A 14,862-nucleotide genomic window follows, 5' to 3' on the forward strand; every position below is an offset into this window, starting at 1 on the left:
TTATGGAACTTGGAAAATGCAAGTCAAGAAATGTTGAGCATGAGCATTAAAAAAGGGTCGACCCTCCCTGCACTGCAAGATTACAGGCAGAGAAAGGCAGAATTTTTTCTTCAGTGATTGATCAGACATAAAGTCCATTTACATGAGGATTTAGAAGGAGAAGGGGGTTTAATAAGGGAAGGCTGGGAGATGGCATGCCTTGGAAAACAGTCCTTCTAAATGGAAGATTACTGAATGCCAACCCTTTTACCTTTTCTAAATAATTATTTAACTTAATTTTATTTACTATCATTATTATCTTTTTTAGTTTGACCAGAGAGAGACAGGGAGAGGAATGAGAGAGAGAGGGAATGTGAGAAAGCAAGCCACCAGCTCCAGGACTTAACCCACAGTTGGCCCCATGGGAGTCCAGCACCCCAACCACCATGCCACCTGCCAACTCCAATGCCAATCTCTTGAAGAGTCTAGGGTACCAAATGCCTTAGAGATATTCTGGGATCACTATGTGGAGAGTGTGGAAGCTAGTGCCTATGAGAGAAAAACCTTTCAAAATCACTGATTTGCCAACCTACGGCCAACTTCCATTTGACACCTTAGTAACAAATGAGTTATTTCCTCACCTTATAGGCAAATCAAGATACATGCCCATTTGTTTTTCTTCTAGACTATCTGCCCAGAAATCTTATTCATCTGTGTTCAAACTAAAGATATCCTGAGCTGAATTTTCCTCCTCGGTCTGGGCTTATGGTGGTCTCAGCTCTATTTGTTCTTTGATGTTTATAGTCTTTTCATATTGTGAGAAGTTTGGCTACATGTGCATAAAAGACTCTTCCCTGTGATGATGTAGAAACAGTATTTATTGTTGCATCCTTCTGCCATGGATCCTCAGATTTAATAGCATCACATAAACCCCCTTAAAGTACAGCATCTGCTCAGAGTAAAACCCCAGTGAGATAGTCAGGAAGGAGGCAGTTGAGTCCGACAACCGGCAGAGTCCTTGCTAAGTGCAGACAACCCTGTGCTCTGAGGAAGTAAACAAAACAAACAGACCCTCTGTCACCCCCAATATCTCCAGATCATTACAGGAAAGAATCTGCTACTGAGGTTAGTATGGTTTAAATGTCCCCCCAGAATTCATGTGTTGAGGTTTGGTCATGATCGGATTAAAAAAATTGAAACTTGGGCTAGCAGGTGGCATGGTGGATAGGGCACTGGACTCCCACATGCTGATTGTAGTTCAAATCCTGAACCTGACAACTTGCTTTCTCACTTTCCTTCTTTTTTTCTCTTGTCTCTCTTTGGTGAACACTGTGTCCTATAGCAAATTTTAAAATAATAAAATAATAATAAAATAAATATTTTTTTAAAAAAGAGGATGAAACTTAATCAGATTATAACATTAGAATGTGGAGCCATTGTAAAAAGATTAGGATCAAGATCATTAGCAGGGTCCCATTATCGATTCCTGGTAGTTCCATAAGGATAGGGGTTGACACCAGAACAGAGACACGTAAATACAGATTTGTGTGCTCTTGTGCTCCACCATCTTGTAATACAGCTAGAAGACCCTCGCCAAATGCAATCCCTGGACCCTGACCCTCTCACCAATGAGCTGAATAAGTCTCTTTTCTTTGAAATCACTTCATTTCACATGAGTATCTTCTGTTGTTGCTACAGCAGAAATTTAAGAAAAATAAACAAAACCTGATTTACCTTGATGCTCTCAGAAACCACCAATCTGTGCAGTGTTTTTACACACTTAGAAGGTGTGAAAGTCACAGGAATTGAATGGTTTTGGTTTTCATTGTTTTATGTTCTTTTTCCATAAGGAAGAATGATCAAATCAGTACTATGAGCAAATGAAACACAGTCAGCTGAGTTGTTAAAGTGCCTCCTAAATTCTTGTATTAGGAAAGAGGCGAGCATCTTTTGGTCTCACACTGGCCATTGTAATGGAAAAGCATTTGAGAGTCAATAAATTAAAGACTGCTTAATCACAAGAAAATTGTCTCTGTGGCAGTCATAAGACTACATAAGGACTTCAAAGATGCCTGAGATTCTGGGCCTTCTAAAACTAAATAGTTTTTTACATAAATGTCATTATTTATATAATCTTGGGGAAAAAAATTAATGTTGAAATTTTCCCCAAGAAGAATATGATAGATGAAACATCCTTAGAAAACACATTCTATTCTATTCTCCCCTAGGTAAAGAGACTTTTCAATCCTTCTCACATTCTGGCCAACCTCTCGAGTTGAGTGCTCTCCTAGGATTCATTTGTGGTATCTCTTGTGCTTTTAAATAATTGAGTAGGATTGCCTTCACTGTAATGCCTTGGTCCCAATTATACTAATCACATGTGGTCACTCTGTTCTGTTTTCTACCTTCATATATATTTCACAGTCTTTATCTTAGACAAAATTCCTACCTTCTGAGTCATCCTTATAATCCTGAGTACTTAGATTTTGGTTTTCTGTCAGTTTTTAGCCTTTTCTGTTGGCAGTGTTGACATGAAGAAATTCCCAAAGAAGCAAAACTTTGTATGTCTCTATTTCCTCATAAAATGGAATATTACACATAATAAATGGTGTATTTTTGCACCCTCCCCCATCAAAGTTCAGCTGACAACTCTCATTGTCTTTTATCTTCTTGGAAATTTAGAGATAATTTTCTTCATATCATCTAATGAGTTAGAAGAACTCTTGACTCCCGACTGTTACCATGCAATAGTGCTAAGGCCATGGATATCTGACTAGGTATTTGTTGGGTTTGTGACTAGTGAATTTTTACTTCTTTTTCTCTTGTCACATCAGATCCTGATATTAAACAACATTTTTTCAGGGCTTTTGTCATTCATAGTTCCTTTTTCTACCTTATTGCCAACAACTTTATGTTCTCCATTCTAAGTGAATGTCATGAATGCTCAAGTGTGTGCATACACATACATCATCATCACTGTGCTTTCTGCCCATCTAACTCTGCTGCTTCCCCTCTCAAATATTAGAGGAAGCATCAGACAGATCAGCAGGGCTTCTTGGTGTCCCTTTCTACAATTAATTGCTTCTCTATCTCTTTTTGACACTCAATGTTCTATTGAATTCAATCAATATTTTCTAGAAACTGTAATAAGTCTTGAGACTACAAGTTGGAGCAGCATATTGCCCCAGCCCTCTGGTTGTTCACAGGAGGCAATGGTGAAAATAAATGAGGATGCAACACCATCAACAAGAGAACTGAAGGATTATGTGTCTCCTCTGAAGTCACAAAGCCAGTGACTAAGAGAAAAATGGCTAGAATCCAGGATTCTTGTATCCTAGCCAGGGACTCTAGCAAAGTTTTGCAGAGAAAAAAAGTGCACATGAAATTTTATTATGTAAAGCAAAAGTGGCTCAGTGAATAAATTTACCCATTTCTGTGAGGAACTTTCAAATTCTTCAAGAAATAGAAAGGTAAGAAGGAATAGAAAGATTATGAGGAGGAAGAGGAAGCAAAGAAGGAGGAGAAAAAGAAAAAGTTCAAACACTAGAGCAATGTATGTTCTAGTATTCTATTTTAAGGAGATGGATACCCAAAAGGACTTGCCAATTATTCTTGCCTCCAGCCCAAAAGAAGACTCCAAAGCCATGTGGGGTCAGCGTGACTTCTAGAGGCTAGTTGGGAAATGAGGGGTACCCGAGGTCAGTGTTTGGACTTTTGAGAGATATAACTTATTTCAGTCTTTCCAGTCAGGAAAGGTTTACTCCTTCCAGAATAATCAGAAGAGGAAAAGGCCAGAAATTCATTGTGGTGTCTCCTACCTGGCTCTGAGAGAAGAGATACTGACCACATCCCAAAAGGCAGAAAGGAATGTATACTGACCTAAAAGATAAAATGTGATGAAGGGGAAAAAATCCACTTTACAGTCACAATACCCAAGTACTAGACCTAGTTACTACTCCTAACCCCTCAGTCTGGAGATGTCAGCTTCAGTCATGTCGCTTCATGCTGAGGCACATCAAAGTACTTATAAGACTGCCCCATGAGCCTCCCCAGAGGGAAGTGAGGTAAGGATAAGATAAAGAGGTGACAGCCAGGAGTTTTGAAATTGTCCAAACTTGAGGAATTACATACATACATACATACATACATATATACATGCACCAAATGATGTAATAGTTTACATGCAATAGAATCATAAAGCATCCTATTAATCACTCAACCGATAATCTTTGGTGGTCTATCCTCTGCCAAGCATGATGCTGGACACTGAGCTTCAGAAATGAATAAAACATGATGCCATCTCTCAAGGCATTCCCTGTTTAGTCAGGAAGATAGACACTAAAACAAATAAAGAAACATCAAATGCAAGCATGAAGTTAGCACATTGAAAGGATTTTCTCAGTTATGTAAGGCTGGGGTGGTTGCTCAAATGAAGAGAAAACTACAGCTGGCTCTTGGTAAGTAAGAGTTAAGGCAAGGTTTAGGACTAGGGCCAGGACAGAAAATACAAATGAGGTGGAAGAAGGAGTCCAGGATGTGCTTGAACTAGGAAACAATAGATCCTCATTGGAGGCATCCTAGAGTGTGTCCCACTCTCTCTTCCCCAGATTTTGATGCAAGTGCTGAGGCTTCCACTGAAATTGGAGACAGAAATTTGCACACTGTTATTGATCTGAGTGTACTTACCCTTCAGGAGTATTGCAATGGCAAAAATATGTTTAGATCCAGTGAGCATGATTCTTGTGCAAAACCTCTATGAATGTATTCTGTATTGGCTAGCAATGGCTGCATTTCTATACATACAAAAGTCAGTAGAGTCATCAGCCATAAAGAAAGAGCATGAGAACTGTGTGGTCCTTGTGCTGAAAAGTTAAGAATTAAATTGTATGCCAGGTCTTAAACATGAGCTACATTTGTAATTACAGTGATAAAGGAAGAGCTTTTTAAATGGCTTATGTTTCTAATCCCAGTGTCTTTATACAGGGACAGACCTGCAATTTCCAAACTGCATTATTGATGTTCTGGGAAGGTAGGGTGCCTGTGCATTCCTAAGAATGGCTCAAGGGTAAGTACATAGAAAATCAAGCTGTGTTCAAAGATATGGGCTTTATATCCTATTTCTGACTACCTCTATCTCCTTTGCTGTTTTTGTTTCCTCTTCTCAAAGCTAAGCTCTGCTTTTGCCTTCTACATGCACACACACACACACACACACACACACACACACACACACAATTCATGTGATTCTAACAAATCTTACCTCTTTGGGGCCAATTTCTCCTACCCAACTCACACTTCACTCCCATTCTCCTGGCCAAGGGCAAACCTTGCAGTCCTCATTGTTACATTCTTCATTCTTGTTGACTAGACCAATATCCCACAAATTTGTATCTCGTTTTCCTTTCCCTAGCCTCTTGACCAGTCATCCTCCTACTTGTACTCTCTTGGTCTTCCTTTTAATCTACTCTCTACACAGCTGCCACCCTGGGCTTCCTCAAAGACAACATCCTAATGCTTCTCTGTCTTATAAAAGATACTGGTTTTAGGCCAGCAGGTGGTACAGTGGTTAAGGTACTAGATACCACATGGCTGACTGTGGTTTGAGTCCCAGAGCCGGCAGCTTGAAAAACATGCTGAGCACATGTGTGTACATGCCCAAAATCTCCAGAGGAGAATGGAGGAGAAGGGATTGTGGCCATTCCCCCATTCCAGGGGAGGAAAGATTTCACTTTCCTTCATTCTCTGTCTCTGTCTGTCTTTCTCTGCTGAGTGCACACACTCTACAGTAAGCCTAAAAAAAGTTATTGGTTTCCCATTGACTGGATGGAGGTTAAATGCCATTGGATGACATCCACGTTCTTCCTAATCCTTATCTTATCCACCACATCTCCAACTGGAGTTCAGCACAAATAGATTATTCAGAGCAATCAACACAATTCTCATCTCCCTCAACCTCATACCTTGTTATTCCCAGGGTGGTTCTGCAATCCATATTATACTCTTTCAGGAGCTCCTTTTCCTATCATCAGGAACACCTCACCCCATTCTTCCTTTAAGGCTCAACTAAAGTCTCACATCCTCAAAGCATTGCTCAATTCATAGTGAATTCTACTAGATGAATTCCTGTTAATTCACCAAGTGACTGGAATTATTTCTTAGTTATTTCCTGGACTTTTATGTCACATTCTTACCAGGATAATAAATTTCTCTAGGATAAAGATAATAAATTTCAGTGGTATCCCATGTGGCCTGACACATAGAAGATATTTAGCAATTGCCTTTGAATTAAGGAATTGTTCTGACAACCAGTCCAAAGTACTTTTTCTTTCAAGAAAAGGAAAAACATATATATTATTGTATAAGTTATGTGATTATGCTTATAAAAGAAGAAATTATAATAGATTCAAAATTTTAAGCTTCAAAATCATTATTATAATAAACTTCATTATTATGAGCAACTTATTTTACAGATAAACAAAGTACAAAAGGGGGTTAATAGCTTTGAGAATTATATTAAAGTATTAATTATATTAAAGGTATGATGGAGAGACAAGTGTGGGAGTGAGCAAATCTGTATGTGCTAGTCAGAGAAAATTTCATAGAGGTGGTGATGAGTCTCATCAGAAATTCAAGTTAAATTTCCACATACCTATTCAGACCCTTTGTTCTATCTTATTAGGGAGAATCTAAAGAATGCACTTAAATTATTCCTTTCTAACATGGAACTCTACAATGCCTGAAGAATTTCTTAAGTTGTTTCTGTCCTGGCTGAGGAAAAGTGTTGCACTTAGCTTTGCATCCTGCCAATCTTTTTTTATTATTTTTTTTTTATTTTTTGGGAGAGGTTTTCACTATAGGGCGCGTGCACTTGCCAGACAGAGAGAGAGAGAGAGACAGAAAGCGAGAAATCACCCCCCAGGGGGATGGCCACACCACAATCCCTTCTCCTCCATTCTCGTCTTGGGATCTTGGGCACACATGCACGCGCCCAGAGTGAATTTAAGCCACCGGGTCCGGGACTCAAACCGCGGTCGACTACGTGGGAGTCCAGCAACATAGCCATTACGCTAACTGCTGGTCCCTACACATTCTTATACAGGTATTCTAATTGTGTCTGATCTGCATACTTGTCTTTCTTTAACTTTACTTATTTTTTACATTCAATCAGTGAACATATTTACAGCATATAAAATTAGTTTTCCTAGCATGAATTCACTGCATATTAGACCAGTCAAAGATATTACCATACACATTATTAACTGATAATTTTCCTTTTTTTTTTTTTTTTTTTTGCTATATGGCACATGCACTCGCCAGAAAGACAGAGAGAGACAGAGAGACAGAAAACGAGAAATCACCCCCCAGGGTGGATGGCCACACCACAATTCCTTCTCCTCCATTCTCCTCTCGGGATCTTGGGCACGCACACACATGCGCCTGGCATGAGTTTAAGTCACCGGGTCCGGGACTTGAATTGCAGTCGACTACATGGGAGTCCAGCGACATAGCCTTTACGCTAACTGCTGGTCCCGATAATTTTCCATTTTTATGTCCATTAAATAGTTTGCTTCTTTTTTCTCCTTGATTCCCTCCCTTTCATCCACCCCAATTTCCCACCCTTCTTTCACAGTGTCTACAGTGGCTCTCTAAGTTTTTATACCTTCCAATCTTTCCATTTCTGTCATAGAGCAAACATTCAGAATACAGAATATATTAAGTGAGGACATACAATGCTTCTCTCTCATAGTCTGGCTTACTTCCCTCAGCATTAAATCTTCTATATTCATTCACTTTCTATCAGACACCAGGATCTCATTTTTTTTAAGAGTTGAGTAGTATGCCATAGTGTGTATGTGCCATACTTCTCAATTCATTCATCAGTTCTTGGGTATTTGGGTTGATTCCATGTCTTAGCAATTATGGATAATGCTGTAATAAACATACATGTGCGAGTATCTTTCTCACTGAATGTAGTCCTATTCTTTGGGTAGATACCCTGGAGTAGAATTGCTAGATCATATGATCTACTGTAGAGAACAATGTGGAGATTCCTCCAAGACTTACATGTTTTTCATATACATAGGGTGACATCTCTGTGAAATCTTGGATCATGTGTAAGGGCAGAAAGTGAAGCTCAAGAATGAAACTCTTGAGAGTCCTCACACTAGGAGCCACAGTGACCCACTAACATCCTTTTGACTCACTATCTCTCTGAGAAACATCGGAAGCTTCTGTGGAGAGTTTTCTCATATACCATCATATTCCATTATTATACTGCTTACAGAAATTCTTGAGACTAAATGAATTTGAGAAAATAGATGTTCCTTTGACTCATGCATGATTTCGGCCATGTGGAAGGTCCAAAGGCATCACAAAGTTGTAGACTAATGATTTTAATATATCCAAAGGCCCTGCCCTATGATACCATGAAGGGACTAAGTTTTCATTTAACAACTTTATAATATAAGCAAGTCTCATGCATGAATTCTGGGGGAAGAACATAGCTCATTCCTATGACTTCCTACCTTCAACACCTATATGTCTCCGTTTAAGATCCTAGGAGTGAGCTGACAGGGCAAAGAGCAGAATAGACATGGTGAATCATTAGTAACCCCAGAAACAAGCTTTAACCAGTGAGGAAGTAGTGTTGGTGGATAAATACCTCAGTTGTCTCACCTTTCGGTTTGCCAATTCTAGATCCCAAATCTCATCCTTAGGGTCTGCTTTGGAGACAACCTTTGCTAAGATAATACCATAAGCTATAGTTAAGAGTTTAAATTCTACCTTCTGGGGCCAGCATGTGACATTGTGGTTAAGGTGCTGGACTCCCACATTGCTGACAGCAGTTCAAGTCCTGGACCTGGTGGCTTGAAAATCATGCAGGGCATGTGTGCATGCATGCCTAAAGTCCTGAGAAGAAAATGGAGAAGGGATTGTAGAAAGGTGTTTCCACCAGGGGGTGATTTCTCACTTTCTCTGTCTCTCCAGCAAGTGCACTTTTACCTTCTGGAGACACACAAATGTACACACATACAAACAAAGAAGGATATTAGTTAGAGAAAGAGATGGTTTTATATATATATATATATACACACACACACATAAATGGGTGAAGTAGTCCTCATCTGAAATATTTCAGAAAATAAATATTTGGGATTTTAATTTTATTTTTCAAATTTAGAATATATGCATATATGAGGAGAGGTCTTCCAAAAGTTTACCAAAATTAGTATTATAAAAAACCAAGACCCTGGCATTTGATAGAAAGTGGTTGAATATGGAAGATTTATTGCTGAGTGAAACAAGCCAGGACATGAATGAAAGAAATTGTATGTATCCACTTAATATATACCAACTATCAGCACTTTGTGGTAGAGATAGAAATATTGGAAGGCATAAAAGCAGTGAAAATAGTTACAGATGCTGAAGACAATGTGGGACGGGGTGGGAGGAGGGAAGAGTATAGAGAAGGATAACAAGAGAACAAATAGTGGGGCATGACATCAGTGGACACAGAAAAAGTTTATTACCTGTTGATGAGAACATGTATAGTATTCTCAACTGGACAGGTCTGAGAAGTATTTCATGTTGGGTAAATTCTTTTTACAAGCAAAATGATATATGGTGATTGAATGTTTAAAAAATGAGAATAATAATAATAATCTAAAAAAATGATGAAAAGTTATTTGATGATGTGGATAGTAATGTCTTTGTCTTGATTGCTATGCCTGGTATTCTTGCTGGAAAAAGAAATGTAATGCACTGTAAAGATATATGTGATTCAATGTAATATAAAAAAGATTATGATGCTAATAAATAAAATAAGAAAAAAACATGCAAGGGTTTAAAAATCATTTTTGCACCAAAGTAAGTCAATAATTTAATCCCGTTTTTTCCACAAATGTCTTGAAATGCTCTCATATCTACTGGGATATCTTGGGGATGAGACTAGGTCTAAATACAAATTATTTATATTTTCCATGCACCCATACATATAACCTGAAGGTAATTTTACATGATAATTTTGTGTTGGATCATTTTCACTGTGACCTGCCAAATAAGCTCAGGTGGAATTTTCTGCTTGTGATGTCATATTGGCATTCCAAAAAGTGTCAGATTTTGGATTAGGGATGTTCAACCCACACACACATATAACATATTTTAAAAATAAGTAACACTGAGATGACTAGGAGGAGGGAGGGTTCTAGAAGCAAAAGAGGAAAAGGAATACCCATTTTCGGCCGAAGACAACTGGGTTCCAAGGTAACCATGACAGAAAGCGTGAAGTTCTGGTTCTCAGCCTGTGTGGCCACAGCTGTTCATCTTCGCCTATTGATAGTAATTTATATTTCCAGAGAACTTCCCACCCTTTTACTGGCACTTCTAATTGCAGAATTACACACATGTTTTCCAAGGAGAAAATGCTTCCTTCCCACTGACTCATGTTCATTTATTGAATGACTGCTGATCCCACTAGTGATCCCAGGCAGAGTGAGAATTATTTTTGTACCCTTTCCTTGATTCTCATCCCCAAATTCATCTCAAACCTCTCATAGAGCTCAAGCATCTTGGTTTATGAGGGTGCACATCCCCTGGCGCTGAAGGACTTCATTGCCAATCTCATCTGTGATGCTTACTAGCATTCTCTGAGCCTCGGTTTCCTCATCAGGAAAGTGGGTATGATAATCCTCACTGAGGTTATTACCAGGATGAAAGCTCATTGACGGCATGGATGCAATTAAAATGCAGCTTTCAATTTCTCATGTCAGCAATGAGTTAGTCAGGGCTCTACAGGCCTAGTAAGGACTCTTCATTGGAGAACTAGCCAACATCCAAATGAGCCGGGACTGTGTCTTCTCAGCTTTGAGTTTCCTTGTCCACCTGGGATTAAAATGTGCCAATTTTTATGAACTGAACAAAGAATGAAGGACCTAAGTGAGTTAGAGAGTGAATGAAGGCATCTGGAAAGAGCTGAGGCTCTGATCCCACCAGAGGAGTATGAGGAAAGGAAAGAAAGGGGAGGAGTTTGTGTGCTGGGATCTGCTGTGAAAGCAGCCTGGGAGAGCAGCCTGGAGAGGTGGGAGGCTGGGGAGTAGCTCTGAGAGGGATCCTAAGCCCCCACAACAAACCTGTGCTAAGCTGGGTGGTTCCGAAGTGAGAACAAGAAAGCAAGCATCTCTGCTTTCTTAGAGATCTGTACCAGCGCTGGAAAACACAACACATGCATGTGAAAAAAACAGTGATCCCTTGAGTCCAGGTGTGTCTGAGAGTTTGTACTGGGAGGGTGGGGTGGTGGTGGTGAGGTGCCCAGAGATGCAGCTCTCCTTCAAAAAATGCTTGCATATGGCTTTTGCTTCTTCTACTCCCTCATACTCCTGATTTCCTGCATTCCAAAGTAATTTTGTGCCTGGCAATGACTGTCTGCATGGTGTTCTCATCTCTCCCCCACAGCTGCAGGTGTTGGACACGGCACAGTATAGAGCACCAATGGGCTCTTGTCTAGGCCAGGCTTTGCTTAAAACAATTAAATGCCCATTGTCCTAGGGGGTGTTTGCAAGAATCCGCAAGATCAGCAAGATGGTGCTTTCATGATCTATAATTTACAGATGACAAGGATGCAGAGAAGTGTGACATCTGCCTGAGGTTACACAGCTTATTTGTGGGGGAGTTTGGGCTTGAACCCAATCTTCTGATTCTACCTCCTATCCAGGGCTTCTCAGGTTGCTGATGGTTTCAAAATTGAGATCAGATTAGGACACAGGAGACCTTCTGGCCACTGTGTAGACTGCAGATGGTAAATTAGGCAGCTGTTAAGCCTCCTGAGAGGCAGAGAAGGACACCACTATACCAAGTGGGCGGAGGAAAGGGAGAGCCCAGAGCAAATGGGCTGATCAACATGAGCTCAGTCGCTAACTAGTTGAGCTCATGGAAATCCTGATTCTAGGGTTTGAAGAAGGTAGCTAGCATGTCCTAATAATCTAGCATCGCTTTATATTGCAGTAGAGTTTCGCACCCGAAAGGTCTACGGGCCTCCTACGTGGGCCCCATGACACCCCTTCAGGGTGTGTGCTGAGCATTCTTGGCACTGTCTGTAGTTGGGTTGGGGATGCCAAGATGTTGCGATAAGTGACTTGTCTAGCGGGAAACTGACAGCTTTCCAGGGACCCTACCCCCTACTTCCTAAATTATTTTTTTCCACAGGGCATTATCAGGGAAAAAAATAAATAAATAAATGTGCACATGCACACACATTCACACACTTCATCCTCCAAGGAGTGCACTTGCCGTGTGACAGACGGATTCTATTTCTGTTCCTGAGAACACACGGCATAGTCAGCAAGAATGGGGCCCAAGAGGCAGCAGCTCCAGGAAGACTCCTGCTCAGCCTGGCCTGTGTTCACATCATAGAGCAGGTTTTGGTGATGGGCTTGGAAGCCCCTGGCTGCCAGTCATTATGATGAGCTGACACTTCACAAATGTTATTTCTTTCTGATTCTAAGAAGCTCATATAGCTACAAATGCTGTTACAGCAAGCTCATAGTGTGGGAGTAAATGTGATTTTGTTGTTTTGTTAAAAACTGATTTATAGAGGGCCAGAATTTAAAGTCACCTTTTGGTTTTAATTTTGCAAAGGAGGATCCAGAAAAGGCAAGGAGCCTGCTAAGGATTCCCAGTGAGCTCACCAAAAAACTAAGATGCAAACTCCAATCAGTGGCTCTAGCCCAGGGTTCTCTTTCTAAGGCACCTCTCAGTTTTCTTTGTGAATGGCAAATAAGTGCTGTCGAGGAACCACAAAGACTTCAGGCTGTCCCCTCCCTCAATCCCCTTCTGTAAGGTTTCTGATTCTGGATAGAAACACATACACATTCTATAAAACAAAATCATTCTTTATTTTCAAAGAACACATTTTTGTACTCATCTTTGTGTAGGTTCTCTACCTTTGTGTAAGTTCTCTTCCTCCTCCTTTAAGACTGCGTTGGAAGTTATAGTCAGTTTCACTGACTACTCTTGCTTTTGGAAATTCCTATTCATTCTTGATCTACCCAGTGGTGACTGACAGCTCATTCCCAAAAGACCTTCCCCTCCTGCTGAGAACTCGCAGCACATAGCAAGGCTGGGACAAAGGCTTGTTTGTAGAACTCCCAACCCACTTTGAAACCTCATCATCTCAGATGTCTCCTGATCTGAAAAGCTTTGTTTGACTCCACAAGAGGTGATCCATCTTACAAATGAGCATCCAAACTGTATTTCTGAGCCAGCTTTCTCATCAAGAAGAGGAGGTGGGGGACACAGTTACTTTTCAAAATAGCTGTGAGCAAGAAGTGACATACAGCACCAGGGCCCCCACCAGTGCCAGGCCCTCATGTGAGCCTCTCTGGGAAATCATGTCCATATTCTCTGTGACCTTCTGAAGGTCACATGCATGCCAGATTGAGACAGTGTTGATAAAGTCTGTAACAATGGTCTTGATGCCATTCCCAGCTTCTGGGTTCTATCCATTCCGTAACCTTTTCCATTTCAGGGCCTGGTCCAACAGTGGTGATGCCATACATGTTAGTGAGAACCCACTAATGAGCATCATCTATATTAGTAAGACCTCCTACTGAGGTCACAGGGGAGGTCGAGGTTTGATTCTTGACCCAGCCTAGAAGCCAGGAATGTGATGCAGAGCTGTGGTCCTAGTTACTGGTGAGGCTGAGGCAGGGGATCAAGAGTTCTCAACCAGTCAGCATAATGATACCCTGTTTTAAAAAGCCAGGCATGAGGGACCAGCAATTAGTGTATTGGCTATGTCACTGGACTCCCACGTAGTCAACCGCAGTTCGAGTCCCGGACCCAGTGGCTTAAATTCACAGCGACTGCACGTGCATGCATGCCCAAGATCCCGAGAGGAGAATGGAGGAGAAGGGATTGCGGCGTGTCCATCCCCCCTGGGGGAGTGATTTCTCACTTTCTGTCTCTCTGTTTCTCTCTGTCTTTCTAGCAAGCACACGTGCCCTATAATGAAAAACTTCTCTAAAAATAATAATAATAATAATAATAAGACAGGCATGATAGCTAACACCTGCAGTCTCAGCTACAGGAGACTGAGACAGCAGAATCACAACAGAGTGAGAACCTGTCTAAATAAATAATAAATAAATAAATACTTTAAACATACCCTGCTCCCAGAAAAGGACACATCTCTGACACTGTGCTCCCCTCCCACCCCTTCAATGATGTTCTCTATATCTAAGCTATCTTTGTAAAATGCTGTCATCTGTTAGAAAGGAATTCTATCAACCAGCAAGGACCTCTCTGAAAAACCATGAAGCAATAGTGAGGGATGGAGGGATCCAGAGGGTCTTTCTGGAGACTCTAAGTTGCCTAGATATGCAGCACCCTCCTACACTTTAAAAGGCTGCCCAGAAGACAGCCTTTGAGAGCAATCAAATTCCACTGACTTGCAGTCCAGCTTGACTTCCAGATCAGAAAATACGAAGAGTAGGCAGTGGTCAAGGACGAACTCCCGGGAAAGGAAAGATCTTTCATACCAGGCCCTCTGCATACCCTCTTGAATGTGGGAGAAAACTATTCAGTGACAGCACTGTTTGGGTAGAGGGTGTCATGCTCATGGCCTAGTGCATCAAGTTCCATACAATGTGAATTCAGGGCCTTTGAGACACCGTGGTGACCACACTGCAGCTTGACCATTGACCCTCTGTGGAGAATGGAGTCACTGTTCCAGAACAGGCCTTGGCATCTGTCCTCTGAGTACCTTGCTGCCAAAGCAGCCACCGCTCCCCACACCAGAGGCTGTCCTCCCCTTGAAAGGTCCTGGGGGCAATAAAAGCCTTGACCCTGCTGACCCGGAGTCCTCCCTTTGAGTGGATTCCCTGCTCT

The sequence above is a fragment of the Tupaia chinensis genome, unplaced genomic scaffold (genome assembly GCF_000334495.1).
Source record: "Tupaia chinensis unplaced genomic scaffold, TupChi_1.0 Scaffold000045_1, whole genome shotgun sequence".
Lineage (NCBI taxonomy): Eukaryota > Metazoa > Chordata > Mammalia > Scandentia > Tupaiidae > Tupaia > Tupaia belangeri.